The sequence below is a fragment of the Phocoena sinus genome, chromosome 12 (assembly GCF_008692025.1).
Source record: "Phocoena sinus isolate mPhoSin1 chromosome 12, mPhoSin1.pri, whole genome shotgun sequence".
Classification (NCBI taxonomy): domain Eukaryota; kingdom Metazoa; phylum Chordata; class Mammalia; order Artiodactyla; family Phocoenidae; genus Phocoena; species Phocoena sinus.
Window position 1 is genome coordinate 66338086 of NC_045774.1, and position 16195 is coordinate 66354280.

Genomic DNA, 16195 nt, shown 5'->3' on the forward strand with positions numbered 1-16195 from the left:
ATGTCTGAAAGTAGGTAAAATAACTTACATATTCAAATATGATGCAACCTAACTCACTTCTATTTAAAATAAATTCATTCCACTATGCTAAGTGAAATGTCAGACAAAGACAAATATTGTCTGATATTACTTATATGTGGAATCTAAAACTACAACAAACTAGTGAATATAACATAAAAGAAGCAGACTCACAGATATAGAGGACAAGCTAGTGTTTATCAGTGAGGGGAAGCAATATAGGAGTGGGGGACTGGGAGGTACAAACTACTGGGTATAAGATAGGCTCAGGGATGTATTGTACAACACAGGGAGTATAGCTGATATTTTGTAATAACTGTAAATGGAAAGTAAACTTTAAAAAATTGCATAAAAATTTTTAAAAGAACTAGCAAAAAATAAAAATAAGTAAATAAAATAAATTCAGTCCACCCAAAAGTAGCAGAGCTAATTCTTCCAGTAATTACATTTGAGAATATTGGGGGCCAAAGACTTAGCACTAATTTTTTCAGTAGCCAAAGTGGGAAACCTGCAGTATTACATCATTTTTATTTCCCTGATAACAAAAAGGGTAGAACTTGCATCTGCAGAGTCAAAACTGCTCTTGCAACTGTTCTCATATAGGAATTTATGGCAATACTCCTTGTATAAAGTACACAGAGTCTTACAATGGATAATATCAAAAAATTACATTTTTTCACCAAAGGCATAAATAAAATGGCAAGGGGACAATTCTCACATCAGCAGAGGGCACACCATTTCATAACTCAGCAAAGGCATTTTTGTAAAAGTCTGATGAAATAGTCTAGACACTCTGCTTTTAATAGTCTAAAAATATAAAGACAATATTTGTTGATTAAAATGAGGATAGAGACAAATTAACATTCTATTGTAGAAGTTTAAGGAACAAATTTTAAAACATAGATGGCTTACACTTAAAAAAATAATTTTAACACATTGAGAAAGTGGTACCTCTTTATTGTTCAAAATTTGAGAAGTAAAATAATGTACACATGCAAATCACCCCAAATCCTGCCACTCCAAGAGAACTTGCTGTGGTATATACACTTCCATATCAATCCAACACACACACACACACACACACACACACACACACACACACACACACATATTCCCAGTTAGCTATGTGTAAAGTGAAATTATAGCTCTCCCTGAAGTTTATGAATTCATCTTATATTACATAATTATATGTATTTTATATTTTAACTGAAATAAGATCTAAATATTCACAATATCTTTTAATCTGGTTTTCTGCCTAATTATAAATACACTATGACCACCATTCACTTCAGGCCAGAGGGCATGTGTTTTTATGCATAGTATATAATATACAGTTGACCCTTGAACAACATGAGTTTGAACTGTGCAGGTCCACTTATAAGCAGATTTTTTTTCAATAAATAAGTACTACAGTACCACATGATTCACAGTTGGTTGAATTCATGAATGTGGAACCACAGATGTGAAGGAACTGTGGATATGGAGGGCTGACTATAGTTATACTTGGATTTTCAACTACACGGAGGGTTAGCACCCATAACCCCCATGTTGTTCAATACATTATATAAAATATATAGTTTAACTTTCTCACACTTCATTACTAGTGAGTCACTGTGACCTCAAAGTTCTACACTATACAGCATAGAACAATATAATGTGAGCCTGAAAATGTTTTAGATTTGTTTAATCCAACTGACCCCTCCATCCAAAGAAGTAAAGAAGCAGCCATAGGTCTTTGATATTACTTTGTATTTTCAGCACAGATTGTCACTCACCAAAATATTTTACCTGCAAAATACATCTCTGAATAGCTAAATAAGTTTATATGTTGACCAATATGGTCTAATGTTAAAAATAAAGCCTAAAGGAGAATGCTAACTTTAAGCAGAACGCTAATCTCTTTGGGATAACTAGGTATTTTTACCTATCCAATACCCTTTGTATATCCAATGTCCTATTACATCAAACTATGGTGGAAATTTTAAAGCCACAGCTCTAATTTGGCACGAAAACATTATGTCAGTCTATATGCATTTTTCCAAAGTCATGATCCAAGATCATGCAGTAGCAGACCCAGGTCTCTGAATTGTTTATCAAGTTGTTTCAATAAAAGGTTTTAAAAGAGCAGCGGTAAGATGCTGTTTGTTTTATACAATTTGAAATCATATTTTATGAGACTATGTCTGCCTGTTAAGATTTTCGCAGCAGTATTTAGTGAAAGGTTTACAAATATATATACTATATTATATAATAAGAAATAATAAATCAACTAAAACATTAAAATATTGAGGCTCTACAATCTGGCCACACAGATGACTCTTATCTGTTGTGCCAATGTTAATGATGATTTGATGAACACTGAAATATCCTTGAGCTATTCTGATAATTTCATCAATAAGATGAAAGAGGGATGCCAGTGATTAACATAACTGTGTCTGAATCTAAATCATTCTTCATACAAAAGATTACTTTGAGAAATCCTAGCTCTGTAATTTAGGCTACTGAGGGAAATGTAGCATGTATTTCTAAACAATGTCTAAAAAAATGATTGGTCTGTCCATCTGAGATAATAAAGGACCTTAGTCTTATAGATGAGATTGGCTTTGATTTATATGAATTTTGAAGGAATTAATTAGAGCCAATGGTTTAGCAACAAAAGAGATCATTCCTAATACTAGTCAGCTCAGGTGGCCATAACAAAATACAATAAATTGCATGGCTTAGAAAACAGAAATTTATTTTCTCACAGTTTGGGGGCTGAGATCCAAGATCAGGATTCCAACATGGTCAGGTTTTGGTGAGAATTCTCTTCCTGGCTAGCAGAAGCTGTGCCCTTACCTGGCCTTTCCTAGGGGAGTGCAAGTAAAGAAAGAGAGAGAAGAAAGAAATCTTTTCTTCTTCTTCTTTTTATAAGGCCACCAATTGTATTAGATTAGCACCCCATCCTTATGACCTCATTTAACCTTAATTACCTCCTGAAAAACTCTTTCTCCAAATACCATCACATTGGGAATTAGGGCTTTCACATATGAATTTTGAGGGAAGAAATTCCGTCCATAGCATTCTTCAAAACAGTCTTTGAAGATTCCAGTGGCAAGAACTTTTCTTACAGTGTTTAAATTTTTATTTTGGTAAAACAGAATTGTTGGGTAAATGAAGTTACTAGCTCTCCAGGTGGAAAAAATTTCTAGCACCTAAGAAATATGGAGGTTATTTTAGGGGCTGAACTTTTGCACCTAATATTGGTTGAAAGGGATAGAGATTTGGTTTCCAATAATTCTTCTTAGCATTCACCCCATTCATTTAACAGATATTTGTTGAGTTCCAAAAATGTGCCAAGCATTGTCCCATGCTTTTAGTATGTTTCCTAAACAAAGCAGACATAAATCTCTGCCCTGATTTAGCTTACTTTCTAGGATAGGGCAATAAATGATTAATAAACATAAAAAATAATTATTTTATTAGTACATTAGAAGGTGAGTACTATAGAAAAAATAGAGCAGGGTAAGAAGAGAGGATGTTTGGGGGTATAATTTTAAATAGAGTGGTCAGGGTAGGACTTTTTGAGAATTTGACAGTTGTATAACATTTAGAGAATACAAGGGAGTTACACATGTGGAGATCTGGAAAATTATCCTTCAAGGCAGAGGGAACCACAGTGCAAATGTCCTAAAACATCAGCCACTCTGTCATATAAGGTAAAGAGGTTATGACAGAAATCGAGAATGGTGGCCTAGCCCAGGATACCAGCTGTGGAAATAGTTCCAAGTGGTTGGGTTCTAGATCTATTTAGTAGATAAAGCAAACAGAATTTGCCAAAAAATTGGATGTGGGATGCTGCGGAAAGAAATTATTAAAGATGAACTCAAGCTTTTGGGTCTCAGCAACAGTGGCAATGGAATATTCAACTGAAGCAGGGGTGAAGCAGGTCTTGGGAAGAAGAACACAGGTCAATATGATATGATATAAAAAACAATAAATCCAAATCACACTGAGTTAAATTTAAAGTCAAAGCAAAAATATAGCCACCGACTAAAATTTATTAGAAGACTCTTTGAGAAAAATATTTAGAAGAATGGATACTTAATAAACCTTTATGACTCCAAAGATTTATTACCATATTTTGCTGAATCTAAGCCAGGCTTGATTTCAGATACACTATTTTATTTACCACTATGATAGGAAAAATTTTGACAAATTATTGTCAAACACTGATTGTGAGAATACCAATTTTAAAATATGATATTGTAATAAGTATGATGATGTGATATTAGTAATTGAGTACAGTGTTAGATGTCTATAATACAAAAAGGAATAAAATATGGCCCTTGAGATCTGAGGTATTTTCCATGTTTGTTTGATGGATTGATTGACTATATCTTCTGAATAAGTATGATAACAGGTTTGGGATATCTGTATGGAGTTCTGACACCTTTGTTAGACCAAAAGAAATGTTACTATATGCAATTACATTAAAACTGCATTATTTGAAAAACTGGTTCCAGAATTTTTCTTAAGATGGAAACTCTGTAGAGAAAAGACCTTGATAAACCTCTAAGGTAGAAGGTAAATACTGAGTGTGTGGATATCACCAAGGGCCAAAGCAATGCAAGGCAATACAACTTGAGAGCAGGAACAAATTTGTTTTCCTCCAGCAAGAGGGAGACAGAGTGGGGGTGGGGGGAGGGAGAGAGAGAGAGAGAGAGGAGAGAAGGGAGAGGGAACAGAAGGGATGGCTGGAGACTGTGGAGAGGGGATTGTTAGAGGAAATCCCCATGTGTTAGGGGAGTGGCTATGGTAGGCAGAATAATGCCCCCCACCTCCACTCCAAAAAGATATCCAAGCCCTAATCCCAGTAATCTATGAGTGTTAGATTACATGGTAAAAGGGGATTAAAGTTGCAAATGGAATTAAGGTTGCTAATCAGCTGACCCTGAGATGGAGATATTACCCTTGATTATCCAGGTAGGCCCAATATAATCATAAGGGCTCTTAAATACGAAAGAGGGTGGTAGTAGAGTCAGTGTCAGAGTGATACCATTTGAGAAAGACTTGACTGGCCATTGCTGGCTTTGATGATGGAAGTGGGACATTGGCCAAAACATATAGGCAGCTTCTAAAAGCAAGAAAAGACAAGAAAACAGATTCTCACTTACAGTTTCCAAAAAAGAATGCAGCCCTGCTAGCACTTTCATCTTAGCCCAGTGACACCCATTTTGTACTTCTGATCTCCAGGACTATAAGATAATACATTGTGTTGTATTGAGTTGCTAAGTTTGCAGTAATTTGTTGCATCTGCAATAGGAAGTCAGTACAGTGGCCAAATGGCATCTAATGACAGTGATGGCCCTTCTCTCCCTATATGTGTGTGTCATCCATTCCCACCATTGAGATATAGAGTTTATTCCTCCACACACTTAAATCTATGTTGGCCTGCAGTTCTTTGATGGATAGATCATGGCAAAAGTGACACTATGTTAGCTCTAGCCTTAGACCTTTAGAGGGATTGGCAGATTCCACCTGGTTCTCTTCCAATGTTCTCTCTTGGAAGACTCCCTCTCAGAACCTAGTCACAAGCTGTGAAAAGTTCAAGCCATATGAGAGCCACTCATAGATGTTCCCAGACAACAGCCAGCACCAACGGTTTGCCAGGTGAGTGAGCCACCTTAAATATCCAGTCCAGTTGAGGCTCTAGATAACACACCTTAGCTGATATCTCATTGCAACCACATGAAAGACTCCAAGCATGAACCTCCCAGCTGATCCCAGTCAACCCACAGAACTGTGAGAAATAATAAATCGTATTTTCAGCCACTAAGTTTTGAGGTAGTCAACAGGAACAGATGCTTATTGTTCAATTTGAAGTTGTTTATATTGCTACAATATAGTTTTCATCCAGTTCCCCACAAATAAATGTTCAGAAATATCTACTCTGCATGTGTATATTCATGTGTGTATGTGTGTGTGTTTTAGGTATGAGGAGTATGTTTAGTGGAAATGTGAAAATTGTGGAAGGGGCTGAATTTCACATCCACATTAGAGGGAATCATAAGATCACATACAGAAACAGAGTAGTGGTAACCATGAAAACACAAGCTCACTGGGAAATTTCCTAGAAACATGTAATTATTTACATGTTCAGTACTGGGGACTTGAGCCACTCTCAAATAACAGGGAGACATCACCTAACATAAAATTTATCCATTTTTTTAAAATAAGAGGCAAAGATAAATTTGATTTGTCTATCTACAACTCTGTCTTACCTACATAACTTCTGAACCTAAAACTATGCCTATCACATGATAGGTGCTCAGAAATGTTTGTTGGTTGCTCAGCACAGAATTAAGAAAGAAGATAATGTAAAGAACTTTTCAATTCTTAAGTCTCCATAAATTGACAACAGGATTTGAGATATTCCTACTTAACCTTTTCCTCCATATCCCTAAATATCACCACTTCAAGAATGAGACTAAAAGAAGATGTGGCACATATATACAATGGAATATTACTCAGCCATAAAAAGAAACGAAACTGAGTTATCTGTAGTGAGGTGGATGGACCTAGAGTCTGTCATACAGAGTGAAGCCAGTCAGAAAGAGAAAGACAAATACCATATGCTAACACATATATATGGAATCTAAAAGGAAAGAAAATGGTTCTGAAGAAACTAGGGGCAGGACAGGAATAAAGACAAAGACGTAGAGAATGGATTTGAGGACATGGGGAGGGGGAAGGGTAAGTTGGGACGAAGTGAAAGAGTGGCATTGACATATATACACTATCAAACGTAAAATAGATAGCTAGTGGGAAGCAGCCACATAGTACAGGGAGATCAGCTCTAGGTTCTTTGTGTCCACCTAGAGGGGTGGGATAGGGAGGGTGGGAGGGAGGGAGATGCAAGAGGGAGGAGATATGGGAACATATGTATATGTATAGCTGATTCACTTTGTTATAAAGCAGAAACTAACACACCATTGTAAAGCAATTATACTCCAATAAAGATGTTAAAAAAGAATAACAAAAGAATGAGACTAGGCAACAGAATAACAGTGTGGGTGGGAAACATAATCTACCAATGATCTGTAAGTAAAGGCAAAGAATATGGAGGCTGATGATTAAATAGTCAATATATTGGCACCACTGTTTAATATATACACTTATATCAATTGTCTTCTAAATTTATTAACAAAACTGCCATTTCTCCTAAAAGAGTGCAATGATAAAGTAATTTTAGAGGGTGTTTTATTATTTAGTTCAGGCAAATACCCTAGAGATAGTGCATTCAGATTTTTTAGATTTAGTATTGACAGAACTATATTGTCATTCAAAGTTTCCAGAATTAGCAGCTAATTGTTATTTTTTTAGATACACACACATGCACACATACATACTATTTATTTATTGCTTTCTCTGTCCAAAATAGATTTGAGACCATTGACAACATTATTTCATTGATAATAAAATACAGAACCGAGAGCAATAAGAGGAACCAAATAAATTTCCTATCAAATCTGGTGAACAGACATTGAGGGGCTGAACCTCAAATTTGCTTCAGAGTTTTCTATCCTAACAGTCAGGAGAAGATGATATATTAGATCTCATTATCAGAAAGGGCTGTGAGGATATACTCTAAGACTCTCAAATTGATTCCAAATAGCTAAGGAACTGTTGTATTTGATACAGTCTATATATTATGGATTTGTAAGGAGGTGAATCAATACTAAAATGAATAGGTTCACCATGGATAGTGCATTCAATACAAAGACTTTGGTCTAGGCTGAAGATAAATAGACATGATGAATGGTCTTCACACAGCAAATTTGATTTAGCAAAGCATGTGGCATAGAGATATGTGTTAGAAATGTTGGTACACCAGGTGAGTCTAATGGCAAAGAAAGTTCTGCAGTAAATTCTATTCTGTTGAACAAATTTTGTTAAGGATATTGATAAAATTTGAAAATCATATATAACTAGCATATCAGTTATATCTTACATAAAATAATCAGGATTAACTTAAAAAAAGATTTTAGCACATTGAACTCATGGGCTATTTTTGTTTGAGGGACTTGGTAATGGCCATGTAGGTGTCCTCCACTCAAATACAGAGGTCAGGAGAAGGACAAGGAGGATTGAGATCCACATGGAAACATCTGCCCCTCCATCGAACATAAGGCGATAGTTCACTGGGTCCCAAGAATATATGTCAACTAATACTGCCACATGCAGCCAGAGAGAGAGAAGAGAAAAGGAACGAGACCTCAGAGCTGTAGAGGAGGCATCTACATGTGGAGAAGAAAAGAATTCAAGAGAGGGTGAACTTTGTGCTTTTTAAAGTACAAAGACTGTATCCACTAATAACTGCAGACTAAATAATGTCTTTTTTTTTTTTTTTTTTTTTCGGTACATGGGCCTCTCACCGCTGCGGCCTCTCCCATTGCGGAGTACAGGCTCCGGATGCGCAGGCTCAGCGGCCATGGCTCACGGGCCCAGCCGCTCCGCGGCATGTGGGATCCTCCCAGACCGGGGCACGAACCCGTGTCCCCTGCATCGGCAGGCGGACTCTCAACCACTGCGCCACCAGGGAAGCCCACTAAATAATGTCTTAGTGCTGAACAGGCAGATTGAAAAATTTCCCCTCCATCGTGAGAAGGCTTAAAGAGGGTGATTAGAAGTGGCCCTAGGGGAGGGAGAAGGGTGTTCTTGCATTTTCCTCTTAACCCACTGAACATAGTAAATACGTTTATGATTAAGGAGGGATATGGCTAACTATTTCCAGGAAGGAGCCCATGAGTGTGTCTGGGGAGACCTGGTCCTACTTTACTGCAGCCATTTCTCAACACCTACACTGCTCTTTTGTCCTTTTGAGGTTATTGAAATGGGTGGTCCAGCTGTGGTGATGGACCAAATGTCAAAAGGGAAACCTTTTACGGTATTAACATAAATCCAATACAGAGTGAACAGAGTGTTGAAAGGTCAAAAACACATTTTACCTGAAGAATAGTTGAAATAATAACTGAAGATGTTAAATCTATGGAAAAGAAGGTGCATAGAGACCAAGAAAATCCTATAATATTTAATCAATTGTCAAGTAAAAGGCAGATTCGATGTGTTCTATAAGATCCCAGAGGGTCAAACTAGGTCTTCCTGATAAAGGTCATAAGAAAACAAACTTTAACTTTGTGAAATGTAACAGTGCTGTAATGATTTAATCACTTGCTTAGGAGATTTGCCATAGTATCAGTCACTACAGGAAGTGCTAGGGCACAGCAATGCTGAAGACAAAACTCCTGTCCTACCAGCACATTCTGATGGGGGAGACAAGCTAATAAGAAAAGTATAAGTAGTTATTATTGTTTAAAAGGATGTGATCAGGGAGATGTGAGAACCTGTAACTGAAAGAGACCTTTCTTAGTTAGGAGAGCCAGGGCAGGTTTCACTGAGGACAGGATAGAATCAGCCAGACATCAGAAGAGCTAGGGGAGGTCACAACAGTAAGGATACAGGGCCAGAAGCATGAAGAGCTTGTCTTGTCCAAGGCACAGAGAGAAGTACCATGTAGCTCAAGCAGAGTGAACGAAGGGTAAGGATGGTGACAGATGCAGTCAGAGAGGACGGCAGGACCCAGATCCTGTGGGACCTTGTGGGCTATGATGAGGATTTTGAATTTTATCCCAAGAGTATTGGGATACCTCTGATGAGCTTCAAGCTGAGAAGTGAAATAATCAGAATGTGTAAGAGGAAGAGAATTACAGAAGACCAGCAGGAAAATTGGAGACCATAAATAATCGTAAATAACTTTCTTGTCTAGACATAAAAGGAAAAGAATGAATGAAGATAACAGAGTCAGTGGGAAACAGAAGAGACACATGGCAGCCATCCACAAAAATAATTGAGTTAATTCCCACCTGGTGGAACAGACAAGGGTTCTGTGACATGAAGACAAAAGAAAGAGCCAGGGAGACCAATGAGTGATAACTGCAGGGCACATGAAAGGGGGCTGAGGAACAAGAAATTTTCTGGGGTGAAATAGGAAACCTTTTCATTCAGCTCTATCACTGAGGCATCCTGGTGAGAGAGGCTCAGCTCTGGGGAAGGGAGGAACTACTGTTTATCCCAAAGAAGAAACAGCCAACACTGTGCTGGGAAGAGAGGATTGTCTATTTGTTCAGCCGTGCCCTAGAAACATTGGGAGCCCGAGCAGTGAATCCAGAGTATTCCAGTGGTTCATGCCTGACCAGAAAAGAAATAAAACATTGAGAGTTGTTACTTCTGAGGCCAAGTTGACTGTAGGAGGTGGGAGTGGTATGTTATGGACTGAATGTTTGTGTCTCCCAAAATTCATATGTTAAAACCTTAACCCCCAAAGTGATGGTATTTTGAAATGGGGCCTTTGGGAGGTAATTAGGGTTAGATGAGGTCTTTAGGAAGTAAAGGATTAGTGCCTTTATAAGAAGAGACACCAGAGAACTTGTTCTTTCTCTCTCCATGCTCGCACGAAGACGAGGTCATGTGAGTGCACAGCAAGAAGGCAGCCATCTGTAACCCAAGGACAGATCTCTCACCAGAAACCAACCCCACCAGCACCCTGATCTCAGACGTCCAGCCTCTACAACTATGAGAAAAAAAAATTTCTGTCGTTTAAGCCATCTTCCCTAAGGGCCATCCTTTGGACCTCACAGTCTTTGATTTCTTTATGTGGTTGATGGATAATTCTAACTCACTTTGGATGCAGAATGTGATTCCTAAAGCATATTTTTTCTTTTTACTGGAGGTTCAGTATTGATGTTGGCCCCAGTATTGATAGGAGTTGATAGGAATAAATATTTCTATTTTCTGTATAGAGCAATTTAGGCTAGCAGAGTGGAAATAAAATGAACTGGATGGAGTTCATGGCATTGGAAATTTCAGTGAAAAAGCATAAAGGCGGCCAACTAGAATCAGAAAGCCAGAGGGTTCACATATCTCATAGAATTCTAAGAAATAATCCTTAAGTTTCCAGGACAGGAAAAGGGTGATAAGAAGAGAGCCAAAATACTTGTCTTTCCCTAGGACTTATGCAAATGAGCACAGTTCTTGTATGACTCCTGATGATCCAGAAGGTAGCCTAAGAGTCAGTCTAAGTGGCTGAAACTTCCCAGGTACTGGTGATGTTAGAACATCAATGAGCCAGAGGAAGTATGAGACATAGAGACTGCAAACTATGACGTCCTAGCTGGAGAGTTACAGTGAATTTTTATGTATCAATTATGTTGTAACAAGATAGAGGGACAGATCATGTAACCAGCAGTGTCTCTCATCTATCTGGCTGATGTGCTTTGTTTGGGTAGCAGCCTGTGGGTGGCGGGATAGGGCATGAAACTTAAGGATCTCGAGGGTTTCCTCATCCACGTGAGAACTGCAATTGCCTCAGCATCCCATGCCTCACTCTATATGTACAAGTACATTAACACTACAAGAGCTGTATGAGGTAGGTTGAATTATCGATATTATCCCCATTTTACATATGAGAGGAGACTGCTCTCTTAACTTCTGCCTTGGACTGACTGCCTCTGGGTTGTCACAACTTTCAAGGAGATTCCTAGAAGTGAAACTCTTTCATGTACTTTATGGTACTCCGGATTCTTGTAGAAAGCATCTGCCTGGCAGTTTGGGGCTACCTGACAGAGAGTAGTTCCAAAAACCAGAGATCCAAAGAATGATACTCAACACCCCTCCAAGGAAAGTAAGCATCTAGGCTGCTAAGCTCAAGCTGGGCTATGGCAATGGAGAGAGATAGGAAAAGACTTGCTAGCTGTGAAACCAAGGACGGTTATTGATCCGGGGGGTGGCATCTGTGGGCAAGTTCAAAACAAGGGCAAAGGTTTTGTTCAGTAAAACAAATGTCAGAGAGCAAGACCACCATTACATCCTTCTCTAAGTAAAATTCCCCTGAAAATTCTAGCTTTTGGATTTAGTCTCAGACTCAGGGGTTTTTGGGGGCATAGGGAGGTGAGGTCTGTGGGACGCCATTCTCAGCAAGACACTGAAATGATCTCTTGGGGAAGGTGAAATCCAGTGGCAACTTTCTGTGTAGAAATTCTCTGCAACATTTTTGAGGTTCTGTCTTTCACTGTGCCGTTCCCTAAGGACTTCTGTTCCATAAAAACTATAGATTTGCTTTGTTTTGATTTGCTTTGCTGGCTTCTTCCTAAACTTTCTCTGGTAATAAATATTTGTCAATTAAAATGAACTGAATGAAATTGAATTAAAGAGTGAGATTGGAGGAGCAGAGTTCTTTATTTTCCACATAAGGAGACCGAGATTACTTTATTCAGGTCTCTTGGAAAGACAGCTGTATACATGAGTTTCTAGTATCCTCAGTGACACACCACATCATACCTTACCCTGGGCAATGCAGCAAAGGATTGTCAGCAGTATCCTCAAAATCCCTCCCCTACAGACACATACACTTGGAGATTCACTCTTATCATCCACTCCTCCCTACTCGGAGCATCGTGATCTCAGGGCTTTGGGGGAAAAAAAATTAAAGTATCTATCTCTTCATTAAGTTCCTTTCAAAATGCCTAGGGACCAGTGACAGGAGGAAACAGCTCTGTTAATGGTTCCCTTGGAACTTCTTTTTGATCTAAACTGTCCTCTTAATAGAGAGCCTACTACTGATAAGTATCTGTATCTCACATCTTCCACCTCCTAGATAGTCCATGGAGGCCCATCAGCTACCCCAGGTAGCAGGTTAGATCCAGATGGGATCTCCAGGGAACTAACTGGAGAGAAAAATAAATCTAGCCTCCTCTGTTTAAAACTAAAAAATGATGTCAAACACAATAAAATTGGTTAAGATATGTGACACAATACTCCAGGGTTTATGCACCTTTAGAAACCATGTAAGTAATAAAATGAATTAAGAATTATGTTATTAATAGTTATTGTATAATAATAAATTAATGGACTAGAAACCCAGTATCTTACATTAATTAATAGTGCCAGTAACGGTATACAAGGAAAACACAGAAAATGTAGACAGTGCTGTCTTTATATGGGTGAATTATAAAGCAAAGAGCACTGCCAAGCTTTCTAGTTTACTTATATTAATTTTGGATATTAGCAATTACAACTTGTGCATGCAAAATTCCATAAAAATGCCAAGCTACCATGAAATAAAATTAACAGGGAGATTTAGAAATTCATTAAACAGAACTTAAGTAGCAGCATCATTTTTTTGGCTAATACAGGAATATATGTCTGTGCATACACTATTTATGATACCATTTGAGACACGTAAAATATAAGTTGAGAGAATGTGTTGCCTTCAATAATTTACAAAGGTAGAAAACAGCAAGGGGAATTGAGAACAAACCTCACCTCTTCTTGTACTGTAATATAAAGATATTGCATCTGTGGCTTCCAATACAGATTCTTAATTTGAGCCCAGACAAGCCTTGCACCATGAAGAGATTAAAGGGATATCTGAGGGAGAAAGTAGAGATGCTGTTTCCGGTGCATAATCATGTTTGCAAACATGTTAATCAAATCCGGGTGCTTGATAACTTGAAAGTTAAATTTACAAATGATTGGAAATATTTGCCACGGAAAGATTTAAAGTCATTCCTGAAATCCTAATGACAGCTCTAGCAATATGTGTATGCCTCCTGAGGGCCTACTGAGGATAGATGGTATTAAAAATATAATTGGTTTTAAAGCACATTAGATTAAATTCTTTTCCTATGATTCATTCTCTCTTCTTTATATTCACCTTTCAGGTCATTTCCTGCTTCCGGAACACGGTATCCATAACTCAAACGAACTACCATATGAATTTACTTATTTTTGTACAATCCAGTCAGTTCCAAAATGTTCCACTTCCATTTAAAATGATGTGCTTTGAAATGAAAAGATTAAACTTTTGAATTAAATAATACTTAGAAAAAGCCATCAACGATATTTGAAATCTGACAAAAGGCACATTGTTGAAAATAAATAAATAAATAAATAGGGTGGAAAGCAATTGGGAAGTTAGTTGCGGTCACCATAAATTTTTTTAAAAATTAATTTACCAGGTCCATTTTTAGCTCTTTCATGCAGTTTCATACCAGACCTGACACATTACAGTTACATGACAAATAAAAGCATTCTGGTTGAATCAGAAGTCTTAAAACGAGGCATGAAATTTCAGCTGAACTAAATGAGTTTCTAACAGAATTTCCAACCCCCTGTTTTTGAAAAAAAAAAAAGCCAACTTCTCAATTTTTGGTGGCTGCAGCTAGCAACACCACATGGAGTGTTCTTTTGAATGCCCACATCAAAATGGGGTCAAGGGTCTTAGGAATAAACTGGTTGGCAAACAATATCAATGGTGCCCTGGTCTGACCTTGTATATAATTGTTTGCACAACCGAGCTGAAGAGCAGCAACATGGTTAATCTGTGCATGTTTATTTCTAGCCATCCAGGGACCTTAAGGGTCAATATGACTTACTAACATTCACGAAAGGTTATTAAAATTGTTGTACAAAGTTGATGGAAAGGTGTTATTGCTTTTGTGAGAAAAAATGACTTTCATGGAACAGTTTTCACCTAATTTTTTATTAGATTTTACTTCCCGTCCTCCCCCTCACCCTTTCAGAGTTTCATGGTTGATAACAGTTGATTATTTGTGCTGTCTAGTGGCATTCTTTATTTTTTATTTGTATAGTACCATGGATGTGGATCGTACTTTCCAAGACTTAAATTATAAATGAGGTAGGTCTCTGGCCCAGATAGCTCCAAGGCTCCTGCCTTCACAAAGGACACCAGGAGGAAAGCAGTCCATTTGCCCTCAGAATAATGTGATCATGGGAACTGTCCAAATGAAGAGATTTGAATGATACTGGAACTTTCATACTTCCAGATTACTTCAGGCAGCCAAAGAGATGTTGTTTGAAAATGCATCAAATGAATTGCTAACCTTTTCTTTCTCCCTGAAAATAGAACTATCACTTTAGAAAAATCCCATAGCCAGCAGCACACCGAGATAGAACAGCATAGAAGTCTAGCAAAGACTATACGTAGGTGTAAAGTAGAGAAAAAAAATGGAACAAAAGAGAAGGGACAGAAGGCAACAGATTATCACCATCACAAAACATTTATTAAAACAGCATCAGGCAAGGTACAACATAGATGTGGTTCCTGCCCACTGGGAATTTAACATCCAAGATGTCACTTGAAGAAAAACCCAGTAAAAACAGAAAAAAAGTCATTCAAGAACGAACTTATGCAGAGAACAGACAAGTGAAGAAAACAAAAGTAGGAACTTGCAGAAAGGATGGTTTTTAAGAATGTTAGTTCAATTTGAACACTATTATGAGATATGACTCTAAAGTTACGATCATATGTATCTAATATAATCAATATAATGCTGTCTCATTACTTCACTACAGCATGTTTTATTTCCCACTACTTCATACTAAAGCATGAACCAGAAAGAAGTATCCAATTTAAACTGTGTCTGGTCTTTAGGGAAAATAATAGGGCCACATGATCCTGATTCAAGATTTAACAAGTGCTAGTAGAAACACTCTATATTTTTTAAGTAAATGAAAGACTGCAAAATTAATATTTTTCATGATTTACTATACAGATCTCTAGATGTATTTTTCTCTTTAAGTAATTCACATTCTCTCTCGCTCAATGCATAGTATTTCACAAAGAAACATCCATCATGTTTCTATCATTAAACTCAGTGCAAAATCTCAGAATACATAGCTTGCGGTGAGAAAGTAGTTTTAAGTTTTAACTTATATTCTAGTTTAGTTTTTTCTTTAGGAATTAAAACAAGAAACTGTAATGAGATTCCGATTAAACTAACATTTTTGAACTCTAAATATGTGCCATAAACTTATAAGTGCTTCCATAGTAAGATCAAAACCTTGGGAATTTTTAATTTGTCACCATGAGGAACAGCCAAGTAAACTATAATTAAGTAGCCGAAAGAAGAAAAAGCTAAGAGAACAATAGTTTCAAGGATTCCCATGTCTACTTAAGGGGGAACTAAAGAAAACGTTCCCGTATCTGAGAAACATTTTTAAAAATAATCACAATTTTTAAGTAGGACTATGATTTTAAAATAAGTGCGTAAAGTTAGATTTGCTCCATTCTTCCCTGGGAACTCATGTTAAAGCAACAAGGGGAAGAAGAGAGGAA